The 14,787-nt window shown below is 44.4% G+C and overlaps 1 protein-coding gene across 4 annotated transcripts in view; it reads left to right on the top strand.

Annotated features, from left to right (window-relative positions):
- Positions 1-233: 233 nt before the first annotated feature.
- The window catches only part of LOC119513508 (protein CD300H-like), a 22,659-nt gene continuing 8,105 nt past the window's right edge, over positions 234-14,787 (top strand). For all 4 annotated transcript variants that reach the window (XM_037808777.1, XM_037808775.1, XM_037808776.1 and 1 more), the window contains exons 1-2: positions 234-345; positions 5,306-5,494. The gene's annotated coding sequence lies outside the window, so the exon portion shown is untranslated. The remainder of the gene's footprint in view (positions 346-5,305; positions 5,495-14,787) is intronic.

Below are 14,787 nucleotides of genomic sequence, written 5' to 3'. Positions count from 1 at the left end.
GAACAGAGTAGACTGACTAGCTGCCCTCAAGAGCTTACATTAAAAAAGCAAGTAAGTGAGCAAATGAAATGCTTTCAAGTTGTCATGAGTGTTACGGAGGAACAAACTAGGGGAGAGTGACTGTGCTGTCGGATGGGCAGGAAATGCCCCACTCTGAGGATGTGGCTTTTCAGCTGGGACCTAGAGAAAGAGAGAGAGCTCTTCCCCAGAGTGACAGACAGAGCAAAGTGTGCAAACGCCGTATAATGGGAAAGAGAGGGTCATTTTTTGACGCCAGAGCATAGTGAGCAAGAGAGCAAATGATGCAAGAGAGAAGAAGAAATCAGCAGAAGCTAGAACACACAGGTAAGGAGCTTGGATCTCTGGTGTATGTAGGAGAAGCCTCTGAAGGTTTCAATCAAGGGAGTGAGATCATCTGATATCTCATTGAGAACATCAATTTGTGGAGAATGGATGGAGGGCAGAAATTGGGGAGACCAGTTGGAAAGGTCTTTCAGGAATGCAGGTGAGAGATGTTGGCCTGGGCCAGGTGGTTCCTCTCAGAGTTAGATGTGGCTCCACACAGGTTTGCTGGGTTCCTGCTCCATGCCCAGTCTGAGCTGGGCCCAAAGGGGGTGACACATGAGTGACCCACTGACTGACAGTGGCTTAGTCAAGTCAGAGTTGCATAACCAAGACAAGAAACCATTCTGGGACTTTGGTATCATGTGGGCCCAGGCCAGGAGCTGGGGGAGGGCTCCAGGAGGGCAGGGTTCTCAGTGGACCCTCCAAACCCTGAAGGTGGCCTCAACATCTGTACCATCATGGCCGGAGGAGGAGAGGGCCCACCTCTACCCCATGGGGTTATTCATACCAACCCCAACAAAATGACATAAATACAGAGGGGAGAAGTTTCTAGGCCCATCAGGAAGGAAATAACCTCAACCTGGCCCTGTTCAGGGAGGATACAAAGAAAATATGGGAAGAACAGTTATCGGTGGTTACGTGGGGGGGAATATATATTCTTAAGAAGCAACATGGGACCTTCCAACTAAACAGCAATTAGTAGGAGAACCTACAGCGAATTGCTTTGCTCTTCCAGCTTCTTCCATTTTGTGATCAGCCCTGGGGTCAGAACCAAGAGGGGGCTGGAAGAGGAAGCACACACACACACACACACACACGCACGCACGCACACATGCATGCACACACGCACACACACGCGCACACACGCACACACACACGCACGCACGCGCGCGCGCACACACACGCACGCACGCACACGTCTGCACATTATTGAGAGAATAAGGGATAGCTCTCCATTTAACGTACTTGTTTTTATGTCTTGATACAATTTGAAAAATTTTCTTAATGTCTGTCCTACATACTTCTTGTTGTATTTATTTCTATTTTTTTTTCTTTTTTTTCCTTTTCTTTTCTTTTTTTTCTTTCTTTTTTTTGATATATTTTTGGGGGGAAAAAGTTCTGTTCCTTGTAAATTGGAATTTTTCTCTCATGGTATTTTCTGAACTGATTGCTATTCGTATGTGGGACAGCTACTGGTGTTTATGTGTTGCTTTTGAGACAAGCTGACTCATTTGGAATATCCAATTGATTCTCTAAGGTTCTTTAGGTACAAAATTATATTCTGTGCAAACATTGATAATTTTGCCCCCCCTTTCCAATGTTGGTGACCCTTACATGTTTCCCTTGCTGAGAGCATTAGTCTCTATGTCCGTTGGTTGACACTGTTGGACAATGCCAAGCGTCCGAGACAATAACGAGAACTCTGGTTTATCTTGGAGTCTTTAGTCATGGCCCATAATGTGTGATGCTGGCTTTGGTGAGAGGGAGACAGTGAGAGATGAGAAAGAGACAGAGCAAGAGAGAAATAAAGGATGACTCATATATTTCTATTTTATTAAGGGTTATTTTAGTCATAAATGGATATTTAATATTATCAAATATTAAATATTTTATTTTCTTATGGAGAAGGTTATACTTTTTCTCCTCTGAGCTACTAAAATGGTTAATTATATTAAAATAATTCCCATATGAGTCACCCTGACATTCCTGGGATGAATTCCAATTGGTCATGTTATATTTTTCTTTTAATGTACTTACAACTTTTATCTTTTAATATTTTATTTAAGATTTTTTGCATCAATATTTATAAATGAGATTGGAAAATATTTTCTTTTCTATGTGTGTTATCTTGGTCAGGCTTTAATATTGATATTATATTGACATCACATGCCCTGGAAAAGTTTGCATACACTTGGAATTATCTGTTCCTTGAGGATTTGAAAACATTCACCTGTGAAACCATCTGGATTTGTCCATCATTTGGGGGTAGGTTTAGGGAACCAGAGGGAATCATCCTTGGGTAACACTCTCAAATTCTTCCATGCTTACTTTTTTAAAGATTTTTATTTCTTCTGCAATAAGATGAGGTAATTGATATTTTCCTGGAAGATCATTAGTTTTATCTCAGTTTACAAACATATCTGGACAGACTTTTGTCAAATGCTCTCTTGTGATTCTCATGATTTTCTCTTTATCTAGGAATATCCTCCCTTTGAATTTTTTATTTTTGATATTTGGGCTTTGTCTCCTTTCACTCGAGTAGACAAGCCAGGGTTCACCCATTGTGTTTCCTGCACCTGCCCTCACCCCACTGCATTTACTACTTCTCTGCTTTCAAATTCACTAACTTCTGCTTTTATCTTCATTATTTTATTCCTTCCTTTCAGATAGAAAGAGGGAGGGGAGCGATTTCCTCGAACTTCCCAGTTTGCATAGACAAGTGGGCTGGTGCTTGGCCATTCTGGAGGATGGGGGAAGACACGGGTAGATGTTGTCCTGGAGGCGCCTGTGCATTAGAGACGGGGGCTCAAGTTTGGATTCCAGTCTCCTGCTGGGTGTTTGTTTGGGAGGGTGGGGGAGGAGGCGAGAGGGGATAGGAATCACACAAAGGTGGAATTGGGAAATTTGCCAAATGGGATGCCTCAGTGCCCACCCATGTCCCTTTGGCACTTGCAGTTCCTGCACCAGCAGCTGTGACTCCCTAATGGCTTTTCCCACCAGTTGATGGAGAAGTGTCAGGAAGTTGGTGATGCTCCAGGGAGCAGCTGGCAGCCAGGTGCAGACAGGGTTGGTGAGTGGATTTCTCGTGTCCTCATGCCTCAAGGCTGCCAGGGGTCCGCAGTGGGTCTGAGCCCCATGTGCCCGTGTTGGTGATCCATACTGGCTTCCTTTCCTTCCTGGTCCCACTTCCCACTGCCCTACCACTGCGTCCTGGAATCACCTCCTAAATAAACACTCACACTCAAATTCTAGTGTCAGGGTCGTTGTGGTCAACTGAATTGCGTACCCCACTTTGCACGTTCTTGGTCTTGGTCCCGACTCTGGTGGGTGTGGACCCAGTGTAGATAAGATCTGTTTAAGATGTTACTGCAGTTAAGGTGTGGCCCAACTGAACCAGATTAATGGGGTTTTAATCTGGGTTACTGGAGTCCTTCATAAACAGAGGTGCTAAACGTGTCCCTAACGACTGAACCAAAAAATTCCTTCTGGAAGACGCCTGGCTTTCTGTTTTTCATTTTCAAAAAAAAAAAAAAAAGTCAAGGCGGTTATAGAGTGGTAGTTACAGCCATTGCAGAATGTTTTGGTTATACAGGATGGGGTGATTACCATATTTTGCATATGACTCGTGCCTTCGTTTCCTGGGGCTGCCATAAGAAAGTACCACAAACTGTATGGCTTAAAAAAAACAGAAATTTATTGTCTCGCAGCCCTGGAGGCTGGAAGTCCAAAGTCAAGGCTTTGGCAGGGCAGTGCTGCCTCCGACACCGGTAGGGTCCTTCCCTGCCTCTTCTAGCGCCCGGTGGCTGCCGGCCATTGTTGGTGCTGCCTGGCTTGCAGCTGCAGCACCTCAATCCCTGCCTCGGTGGTCACATGGCCGTCTTCTCCCTGTGTCTGTCTTTCTGTGTGTCTGAATTTCCCTCTCTTACAAGGACGCTGGTCATATTACTGGATGAGGGATCACTGTATTCCAGTACGACTCATCTTCACTAATTCCATCGGCTGCGTCCTATTTTCAAATGAGACCACATTTGGAGGTCCCAGGGATTGGGACTTCAATGAACATAGCTTTTGGGGATGCAAATCAACACACAACACTTTGGAAGGAGTTCTAAGATTTGGATAGCATGGCTAGAGCAAAACTTTCCCACTCCCACTGGTTTATTTAGGTGAACAAGTTTCTTCAACTATAAAAATGAAAGAATTAGAAAGAGATTTGATAATCAATCTAATCTCATTTGGGCAATAATAGCCATTCAAGGATATGTGAACTAGTTGAATAAAAGAACTCCATTCAATGGATGAGTAGAAAAATAGAGACAAAAAACTAAATGAAAAATGGGAGGGGAAGTGTTGAGTGTTCGTCTTTACTTTTATTTTTTATTCTTATTTTCACTTTTTCTGGTATAAGGAAAGTGTTCAAAAAATAGATTGGGGTGATTAATGCACAACTTTATGATGGTACTGTGAACAATTGATTGTATGCTTTGGATGATTGTATGATATGTGAATATATCTCAATAAAAGTGAATTTAAAAAAAAGAGCTCCATTCATTTCATTGAGATACAACTGAAATAAAATAGTATTTTTAACAGTTATGTATTGATTCCTTGGTTAAAGTTCAATTATTTTGCTCAATAAGTTATTAACAATTGTAGTGATAACTGGTAAGGTGTAGCAGTTGTTTCTGGGATGCCTGGGATTTGACCTTGGTTAATGCTCCTTGTGATGCTAACTCAGGGAATTTATAGGCAGACACAATCCCTTGGAGTCTCCACCCACTCCCTGTGCTGTTTCCAGTTTCTTCTTGAAGCGTCTCTTTTACCCCTTTACATTCCTGGTCTGATCTCCCTCTACCGTTTCCCTGCAAAAACGCTTCTTCTAGTTTGTGTGTGAATCAGGGTTTCTCAGCCCTGGCTACACATTAGAATTAGGAGCACGGTTTAAAAATGCAACCCTGGGCTCCACCTCAGGCCAACAGAATCAGAATCCCAGCGGGTGGGACAGGACATAGGCATTTTTATTTTTTAATTTTTTAAAAGCTCCTGCAGGTGATTCTAATGTGCAGCCAACGTGAGAAGTACTGGCATTAATGGATTGGTCAATATGGCTGGGAAGGCATCACCAGGGCGGTGCTTCTCTCTGTGTAGCATCCAAATCCCTCCCCTTGTCCCCCTGTCCACAAGGAGGAAGATTCAATGCCACAAGCTTGACTCTCACTTTCCGAACTTTCGTTCAAAGGATAAGAGCAAACTCAGAGCAAGACTGAGGCAGTTCTGCCGGCAACCAGCAGACGGCGAAAGCGAGCACCCAGAGCCTGCCCCTGGCTTCCGGACTTGCTTCTACCTTGAGCAGCTTGGTGTTCCACCCCAACTGGACTGCGTCTCGGTGGCTGTGGATGTTCCAGCCACAGTGGTGCCTCAAAGGCGGGTAAGGCAAGATCAGATGTGTTCATGAGATGAACAACCAAAAAGGCCTGCTCTCCATAGTTAGATAACACAGCTGCTTTCCTAAAAAGAATATTGTCTCAGAATTCTAGCAACCAATCAGCCCCAAACTAGATAAGCACTTACCCAATCGAGGGACAAAACACCACAGCAGACACCCTTCCCAATGTGGGTTCCTTTTTTCGTTAAAAAATGTTGATCTCAGATAGAGAGCGGGAGCCATTATCTTTTTTCTTCTTTTCTGCTGGCTCCCACCTGCTTTCTTCCTCTAATAAATCTTAAACTTTATACTTAAACTTTGACTCGCTGCATTGTATGGATTCCTGAACAACTCCAGCCTAACAGCACTCTCCTGGCAGGGTGACAGGAGGCAGCAAGATCTCTGCATGTAACTGCTTGGTACATAGTAGGGTGTCTGTAAATCAAACCTTTATGCATCTCACAGGCACAGGCACATTTATATGCATAACCTCATTCTGATCCTCACATCAGCCCCTTCTAATGGTTGGAATGTACAGGGTGAGCATTATTCCCATTTTGCAGAAGGGGAAACTGAGGCTGCGGATGATCAAGTAGTTTACCAAACATCACATAACCCATAAGTATCAGAGCTACAGCGAGTGGCCAGGAATGCTGATGCCAAGGCTCGTGGCTTTCCCGCTGTACCACGTTGCCTGCATTGTCACCCAGCTTGGGGAAGGCATTTGCTCCCAGAACCTGCTCCCACTCCCCTGGGAAGGCACTGCCCCCACCCTGCTTCCTGGAATCCCCTGATGACTACAGAAAATTCTGGAAGAGACACCAGGGGAGTACTACCGGCTAGAGAGCTGCCCTTTGGACACCTGCCAATTTTGTGAGCCTGGAGGAGGTGGAGAGTGGGCCTGTCAGCCACTAGAAGTGGTTACAAACTTCCTTTTTCAGCCTCTGTAGGTCATGGCTTCCTCTTTAAGCCTTTTCAGTTCTGTTTGGTTTCTCACTGTGGGGTGGAGTTTGTGTGAGATAAGTCCCCATACTTTGCCTTCTCTGTATCCCCCTCTTACCCTGGCGAGTCTTCATTCCTGAAAGCGTGGTGGGTCTGGGGCCTAGCCTGGTGCTAGTTACAGGGATGGCTGGGGTTTTCCTTGCCTTTGTGGAGTCCATAGTCAAGGAGACCATGAAACGAGTTAATTACATTATGGGTGTGCTGAATTCGAAGTGGAACAAGCCTTGTAGTCAACTGGAGCCTGACAGCGAGAGCCCACCAAGGCAGGTGGAAGCAGGGAGGTCCTTTAGGGGGAGGTGAGGCTGGGTCTCAACCTTTAACAATGCAAAAGGAGTGGGTAGGGGGTTTTCTAGTTGCTGGAAACATCAAGCAAACCCAGAAGTTTGTTAAAAATGACAGTTTTGTTAAAATGACCATATCCAGAGCAGTAGTCCTTAACCTTGGCTCCATGTTGGAACCATCAGGGGAGACTGTGAAAAAGTGCTGATGGCTGGATTCCAGCCCCAAGACATTCTGATTTAGGTCTGGGGTATGGCCTGGGCATTTGGACCTTTAAAAGTTCCCCCAATGTTCTAATATGAGCCAAGGTTGAGAACCACTGAAGTAGAGGGCTTGCCACCTCAGCCAGCTGGTCATGGTCTCAGATCCCTACTTCCCAAATGAAGTCAGAGATGGGGACCCTGCTAGGCAGCTCTCCTCTCACCTACAAGGGCCAGTCCCAAACAAGGGCCCTGGAGGGACTCTGAACAGCTCATCTTTCCTAAGTGCCCAAAGGAAGGAATAGAGGAAACAAATCCCTGCCTTGCAGAGCTGTGTACCTAGCAGGGGTAGACCAGATGGCTTAGAATTTAGTTGCAAGAGAACTAAGCAACCAGGACCAGCAAGGGCTTTCTCTGAGCCACTCATGCCCAATGTACATTGGTTCTCCCCTGGGTGACTCCAAGGAGAAAGACATCCCCCAACACGCACACCCACTCACACACATTCACACACTTGACAGCCCACAAAGAGACTGAAAGGGAATAGTGAAAAACAGGATGCAGTTAGGGGTTGTTGTGGGTTGACTCTCAAACTCAGAGCAATGAAGAGACTAGTAAGTGGCAAAGCTATACTTAGAACCCAGGTCTCCTGCTTTCCAGCCTGTCTTTCAGCTTAACACCAAAAATCACACTCGGAGGAGAACGCTTTTTCACTTTTCTTTTTCTAGAGACTTATTTTATCAAAGAAGTTGTAGATATACAGAAAAATAATGCAGGAAGTATCAACTTCCTATACACCCCCCTTCACACGCAGTTTTCCTTATTGTTAACACTTTGCATTGGTGTGGTAACTTTGTCACAATTAATGAAACAATATTATTTAAATTATGCTATTAACTTTACTCCATAGTTTACATTAGGGTTCACTGTGTTCTCCAGTTCTATGGTTTTTTAAAAAATTTTTATTCTGGTAAAAAATTTCCCCTTTTAAGCACATTTAAATATACAAATGGTATTAATTGCATTCACAATATTGTACTACTATCACCACTACCCATTACCAAAGTTTTTCCAGTGCTGCAAACAGAAACTCTGTACCAATTTGTTGGTATACAGTTGTTTATCATATCCCCTTGTAATTCTTTTTATTTCTGTGGAATGGGTAGTGACATCGCCCCTTTCTCAACTAAAAGTTGAGACCTCTCTCTTTTTATCTTCGTCAGTCTAGAAAATGGTTTGTCAATTTTATTGATCTTTTCAAAATACCAACTTTTGGTTTTGTTGATTCTATTTTTTTAAATTCTCTATTTCATTTACCTCTGCTCTAATCTTTATTTTCTTCCTTCTGTTAACTTTTGGTTTAGTTTGCTCTTCTTTTTCACGATTCTAAGTTGTGAGGTTAGGTCTCTGATGTGAGATCTTTTCTCTCTTTTTTTCTTTTTTTTGAGATTGATTTTATTTTTTTTCATTGAGATTGTTCAGATACCATACAACTATCCAAAGATCCAAAGTGTACAATCAATTGCCCATGGCACCACCATACAGCTGTGCATCCATCAACACAACTAATTTTTTTTTCAATTTTTAGAACATTTTCACTACTCCAGAAAAGAAATAAAGACAAAAAAAAAAAAAAGGGAACTCAAATCCTCCCATACCCCTAACCATGTTCCCCTCCATTATTGATTCATAGTTTTGGTATAGTACATTTGTTACTGTTGATGAAAGAATGTTAAAATACTACTAACTGTAGTATATAGTTTATGATAGGTATATATTTTTTCCCTATATTCCTCTCTATTATTAACTTCTAGTTATAGTGACATACATTTGTTCTAGTTCATGAGAGAGACTTCTAATGTTTGTATAGTTAATCATGGACATTGTCCACCACAAGATTCACTGTTTCATACATTCCCATCTTTTAACCTCCAACTTACGGCGACATGCGTGACTCTGAGCTTACCCTTTCCACCACCTTCACACACCTTTCAGGACTGTTAGTTATTCTCATAACATGCTACCATCACCCCTGTCCATTTCCAAACATTTAAGTTCACCCTAGTTGAACATTCTGCTCATAATAAGCCACCGCTCCCCATTCTTTAGCCTCATTTCTATGTCCCGGTAACTTATATTTCAAGTCTATGAGTTTACATATTATAATTAGTTCGTATCAGCGAGACCCTGCAATATTTGCCTTTATGTGTCTGTCTTATTTCACTCAATATAATGCCCTCAAGTTTTCTTCATTGATCCATTTCTTTTAAGATGGTTTTTTTCACACACTATACATTCCATCATAAGTAGACAATCATTGGTTTCCCATATAGTCACGTATTTATGTATTGAGCACCATCACCACTCTCTATATAAGGGATACCTCCATTTCTTCCACAAAGATGGAGGAAGAGTCAAAGAAGGCAGAGAGGCAAAAGAAAAAGAAAAGAGAGAGAAAAACAAACAAATAAAAAAACAAAACAAAACAAAAAAACTTGATCAATAGAAGGTGACAAAAGGAAAGATAGCATTAACCTAAAGTAGAATAAAGAGTCAGACAACATCACCAATGCCAGGAGTCCCATACCCTTCCCCTATTCCCCACCCACCCCTTATGCATTTAGCTATGGTATATTGCCTTTGTTACATTAAAGGAAGCATAATACAATGTTTCTGTTAATTCTAGCCTCTAGTTTGCATTGATTGTATTTTTCCCCCAGTCCCACCCTATTTTTAACACCTTGCAATGTTGACATTCATTTGTTCTACCTCATGTAAAAACATATTTGTACCTTTTATTATAATCATTGAGCACCTGAGGTTTCCCTGAGTTACACAGTCCCAGTCTTTACCGTTCGTCTTTTGTTCTGGTGTCCCACATGGTCTCAGCCTTCCTCTTTCAACCATATTCACAGTCATCTTTGTTCAGTGTACTTACATTGCTGTACTACTATCTCCCAAAATTGTTTTCCAAAGCTCTCACTCCTGTCTTTTCCTTTCTGTCTGCAGTGCTTCCTTTAGTGTTTCCTGTAGAGCAGGTATCTTGTTCACAAACTCGATCATTGTGTTTGCCAGAGAATATATTAAGCTCTCCCTCATATTTGAAGGATAGTTTTGCCGGATATAGGATTCTTGGTTGGTGGTTTTTCTCTTTCAGTATCTTAAATATATCACCCCTCTTCCTTCTTGCCTCCATGGTTGCTGTTGAGAAATCCACACATAGTCTTAACAAGGTTCCTTTGTATGTGATAGATCACTTTTCTCTTGCTGCTTTCAGGATTCTCTCTTTATCTTTAATGTTTGATAATCTGATTAAATGTCTTGCATGGGCCTGTTCAGATCTATTCTATTTGGGGTACGCTGCACTTCTTGGATCCATAATTTTATGTCTTTCATAAGAGATGGGAAATTTTCACTGATTATTTCCTCTATTATTGCTTTTGCCCCTTTTCCCTTCTCTTCTCCTTCTGGAACACAAATGATACGTAAATTCTTGCTTTTCATTTTGTCTTTAAGTTCCCGGAGACATTGCTCATATTTTTCCATTCTTTTCTCTATCTGTTCTTTTATATGTAGGCTTTCAGGTGTCTTGTTCTCCAGTTCCTGAGTGTTTTCTTCTGCCTCTTGAGATCTGCTGTTGTATGTTTCCAGTGTGTCTGTCATCTCTTGTATTGGGCCTTTCATTTCCATAGAGTCCACCAGCTGGTTTTTATGTACGTCCTGTGTTTTCATTATATAATTCAGCTCTTTTGCCATATTTTCCCTAAACTTTTTGAATTGACTTATTATTAGTTGTTTCAATTCCTGCATCACAGTTGAAGTGCAAGTTTGTTCCCCTGACCGGGCCATAACCTCATTTTTCTTAGTGTAGGTTGTAGTTCTCTGTTGTCTACGCATAGTTTCTTTGGTTACCCCAATCAGGCCTCCCCAGATCAGAATGGGCTCAGGTCCCAGAAGGAAGAAATATTCAGTATCCGGTTTCCCTGAGCATGTGTCTTAGAAAATTGGTACACCCTGTGATGCCTCCAGTCACTGTACTTTTCTGCTCAGCAGGTGGTGCCTGTTAGCCTGTAATTCTTGACTGGTGTAAGGAGGTATGGCTGTTTTTCCCCCAAGTTCTGAATGAAAGGCAAGTAGTAAAGCTGGGCCCCACCCCTTTCCTCTTAGAGAAGATAGATCCCCTACGCAGAGGTCATAAGAATTTCAGTGGTTTCTCTGCCTGTGCTATACCCTTGTCTGGGTCACAGCACTGGGAACTGAAAATGGCTGAGGTTTTCTCCACTGAGCTGAAAAAGGAACAGAGAGTCCCCTTCAGAGCTAGTCCGAAATGACACTCCAGCTCTCCAACGTCAGTCGTCACCCAAAGCCTCTGTCTGCTTGTTGGAGAGTTGTGCCTTATACTAAGCAGTTCACACTTGCTGCTTAAAACCCCAGCTGGAGCTCAGCTGAGCTATATTCGCTTGCTGGGAGAGAGCTTCTCTCTGGCACCACGAGGCTTTGCAGCTCGGGCTATGGGGGAGGGGTCTCCCAACTTGGATCCACAGTTTTTACTTACAGATTTTATGCTGTGTTCTCGGGCATTCCTCCCAATTCAGACTGGTGTATGATGAGTGGATGGTCTCATTTGTCCCCTGCAGTAATTCCGGATTATTTACTAGTTGTTTCTGGTTTCTTTAGTTGTTCCAGGGAGACTACCTAGCTTCCACTCCTCTCTATGCCGCCATCTTAGATCCTCTCATTTTCTCTTTTTTGATGCAGGCATTTAGCGCTATAAATATCCCTCTCAGTGCCTCCCTGGCTTCATTGTATGTTTTAGTGTGTTCTGTTTCTGTTTTCATTCACTTCAAGATATTTTCTAACAGCCTCCCCTGAACGGCCTATTCTCCATTAAGCAGCAAGAACAATCTTTTTAAACCCTAAGTGGGAAACCACCACTCCTCTGCTCAAGACCCTTCTGTGGCTCCTCATTGCACTTGGAGTTATGCTCCTGTCTCCCCTCCGTTCAGTCTTCCACAGCCAGGCTGGCCTCCAGGCTGCTCCTCAGACAGGCTTACCCTACCCAGGCATTTGCACCCTCCAGCGCTGGAGAACCCCTCCTCCTCGGCAGCTGCCTCCTCCAGCCTCAGGGTAAGGGCTCTGGGGGCCCTCCCTCCCGGAACCTCTCTGACCCAGGCCCATCTGGTGTGAGCTGGGATTTGGGGTGTGTTTTCCAGGCTGTCTGACTCCGAGGGGCCCCAGAACTGTGACAGACTCTGTGGGGGGAGCCTGTGGTGTGGGTAAGAGGAGGAATTCAGGGCAAATAAATACTGGTGCAGAGAACCATGCCATCAGCCAAGGAAGAAGGCTTCAAGGACTTCGGGGCCAGAAGGTATGGCAGGGAGAGGCCAAATGTCTACCCAAGACTGTCTTTGGAAACTCCCCTTCTCGATGATCACAGTGAAACTCACTGCAGAGGCTGCAGGAGGTGACTGGTGTGGAAACAGAGCAGACCTGCTGGGACACGGAAACAGTGGGGACTGCTTTCTCTACTGCCAACATCATGGTGTCAATTTCCCAGATAAGTCCCCTTGCTCCGTCACAGGCCTGAGCTTTCCTGTCTCTGAGGACAGAACTGCTGGGCTGGGGCTGGCTTCGATGACTCGAAACACCCTAGGCGTGCATGTGTGTGTGCATGTGTGTGTGCATCTGTGTGTGTGCATGTGCATCTGTGCGTGTGTGCGTGTGCATCTGTGTGTGTGCGTGTGTTCATGTGCCTCTGTGTGTGTGTGCGTGTGTGTGGATGTGCATCTGTGTGTGTGTGCATGTGTGTGTGTGTGTGTCTCCAAGGTTCTGGGCTCTGCCCTAGCCATGACTGATGTCTTGGTGGGCCTGCAGTGTTCTGAGTTTTACAGTGGTGGAGGTGGGAGATCCTGAGCGCTCAGGGTTGCGGACTCAGCAATTTTACCTGGGAAACTCGAATTTTCTCTGGCTACTACCTCAGAGCCCACAAGAGTGTGGGGTCCACGCCCCCTATTCTGACGGGTTCTCTCTATCTCCTGGGCTGTGTCTGACACTCCCTTCTCGGCAGCCCAGGGCCCCGGGCGTCTCGTGCACACCCAACTCTCACCCTGGCTGTTTCCTCACCTTCTAATTCCACACCTGTTCCTCTTTTGGCCCCTGGGAAAATCATAGGTTCTCATAATTTTCTGAAAGAAGCCCTCATGAAATTTGTGGACCTCATGATTTCTACAGTTGCCCGAGGCGGCTCCACCTGGCGAGTGTGGCTTCAGTGCCTCTCCTGCACTCTTCTGCCCGCCTCCTCCCCCTCTCCGTCCTTTGGGGGCCGTTTATCAGACAGACGGGGCTCCCAGGGGCCTCACTCTCTGCTCAGACAGAGGCAGCCGGGCCATCCAACTATTTGATTTTCAATTCAAAGGGCTCTTTCTTATTCTCTGGGCATTCCTTTTAAAGTAAACTCCACTTTAACTTCAGGAAACTAAACATAGTCTCTTGTTTTCTTAAAGATATTAACTATATGTTTTGGATTTTTGTTTTAGGTTTGTTTTGTTTTTTGTTTTCCCTAATCACTGTGTTATCGCTGCTTCCCTGACTCCTTTCGTCTGCATGTTTGGGTCTGTCTTTTCGTGTTGGGACTGCTATGTCTTCACCAAACCCCGTTTCCTTTTCCTCCTGGACACACATAGTGATCACACGCCTGCCTCAGCCACCCGGCCCACTGCAGTGACCCACCCTGTGGCAGCTACAAGAGAGGGGAGCATGTGCTACCCCAGCTCCTGCCTCCCCCCACACCACATGCACACATGCACACACACTAGTGCACACACATCTGCACATACAAATGCATGCACACTCATGCACCCATGCATGCACACATCTGCACAGACAAATGCATGCACACTCACGTACCATCTTACTGACAACTGCACGCAGACGGGGTGAATTGTGGAAGGAGGGAGCAAGTTCGAATCCTGGTCTCAGAGCCTTCCAGTGACTCGCCCAAAGTCACACAGATAGTAAGCGGCAAAGCAAAACTTTCAGCTTCGCCTCACAAATCACATTGCAAGGGGAACAATTTTCTTGTAGAGTCATGTTGAAAAGAAGAGGCCAATTTTCAGATAAAACATCACAATGATTAGTGCAAGAAAGTCATAGAATACAAATATGAATCTTTGTTCCTTGAAGTTAAAAGGAAGAATACCCTTCATCAGGAGGTGGGAATGACGGAATTGTGAGATCTTTTTGCTTCTGACACACTTCATTCTCCCTAACCCCGCTCGGGAGAACTGGTGCCTCTCGGCAACTGCTTGGCACGTTGTGTAGGAAGCTGCCTTTTACAAAGGGAGGGGAGGTATGTGTGTGCATACACACACACAAACACACACACAGTTGCACAACAGAAACACAAGGGCCCCAAATGCAGCAAAAGTTGGACAAGCAAGAAATGCATTTACTGAAACACTCAACTAAGAGAAGGTGTCTGATGATAGACTCCCAGAACTTTTCTAATCACATGAATCTAAGCCCTTAGATAAGGCCTACCAAATGTATGCCTGCCTTCACAAATCCTTCACAGCTATTGTGTGCATGCTGGGTATATTTCTGGCTGGGTATACCCAAGTTAACTTTAGATACATTGAAATTTTTTTATCCATGGGGATCCCGGGGAACGGGTGAGCCCAACAAGATAAAGGTAAGGCTCAAAGTCAAGGTCTGCTGGGTGCCAGGTGTACAGGTTAGGAGCATGTGATCATGGCAGGAAACCATTCCAGGCCCCGTCTGTACCACCAAGGACCAGAGAGTGAGCTGGCTTCATGA

This window comes from Choloepus didactylus, chromosome 18 (assembly GCF_015220235.1).
Source record: "Choloepus didactylus isolate mChoDid1 chromosome 18, mChoDid1.pri, whole genome shotgun sequence".
NCBI classification, from domain to species: Eukaryota; Metazoa; Chordata; class Mammalia; order Pilosa; family Megalonychidae; genus Choloepus; species Choloepus didactylus.
Note: the sequence above shows the minus strand (reverse complement) of the source record. Positions and strands in the feature narration are given on the sequence as shown.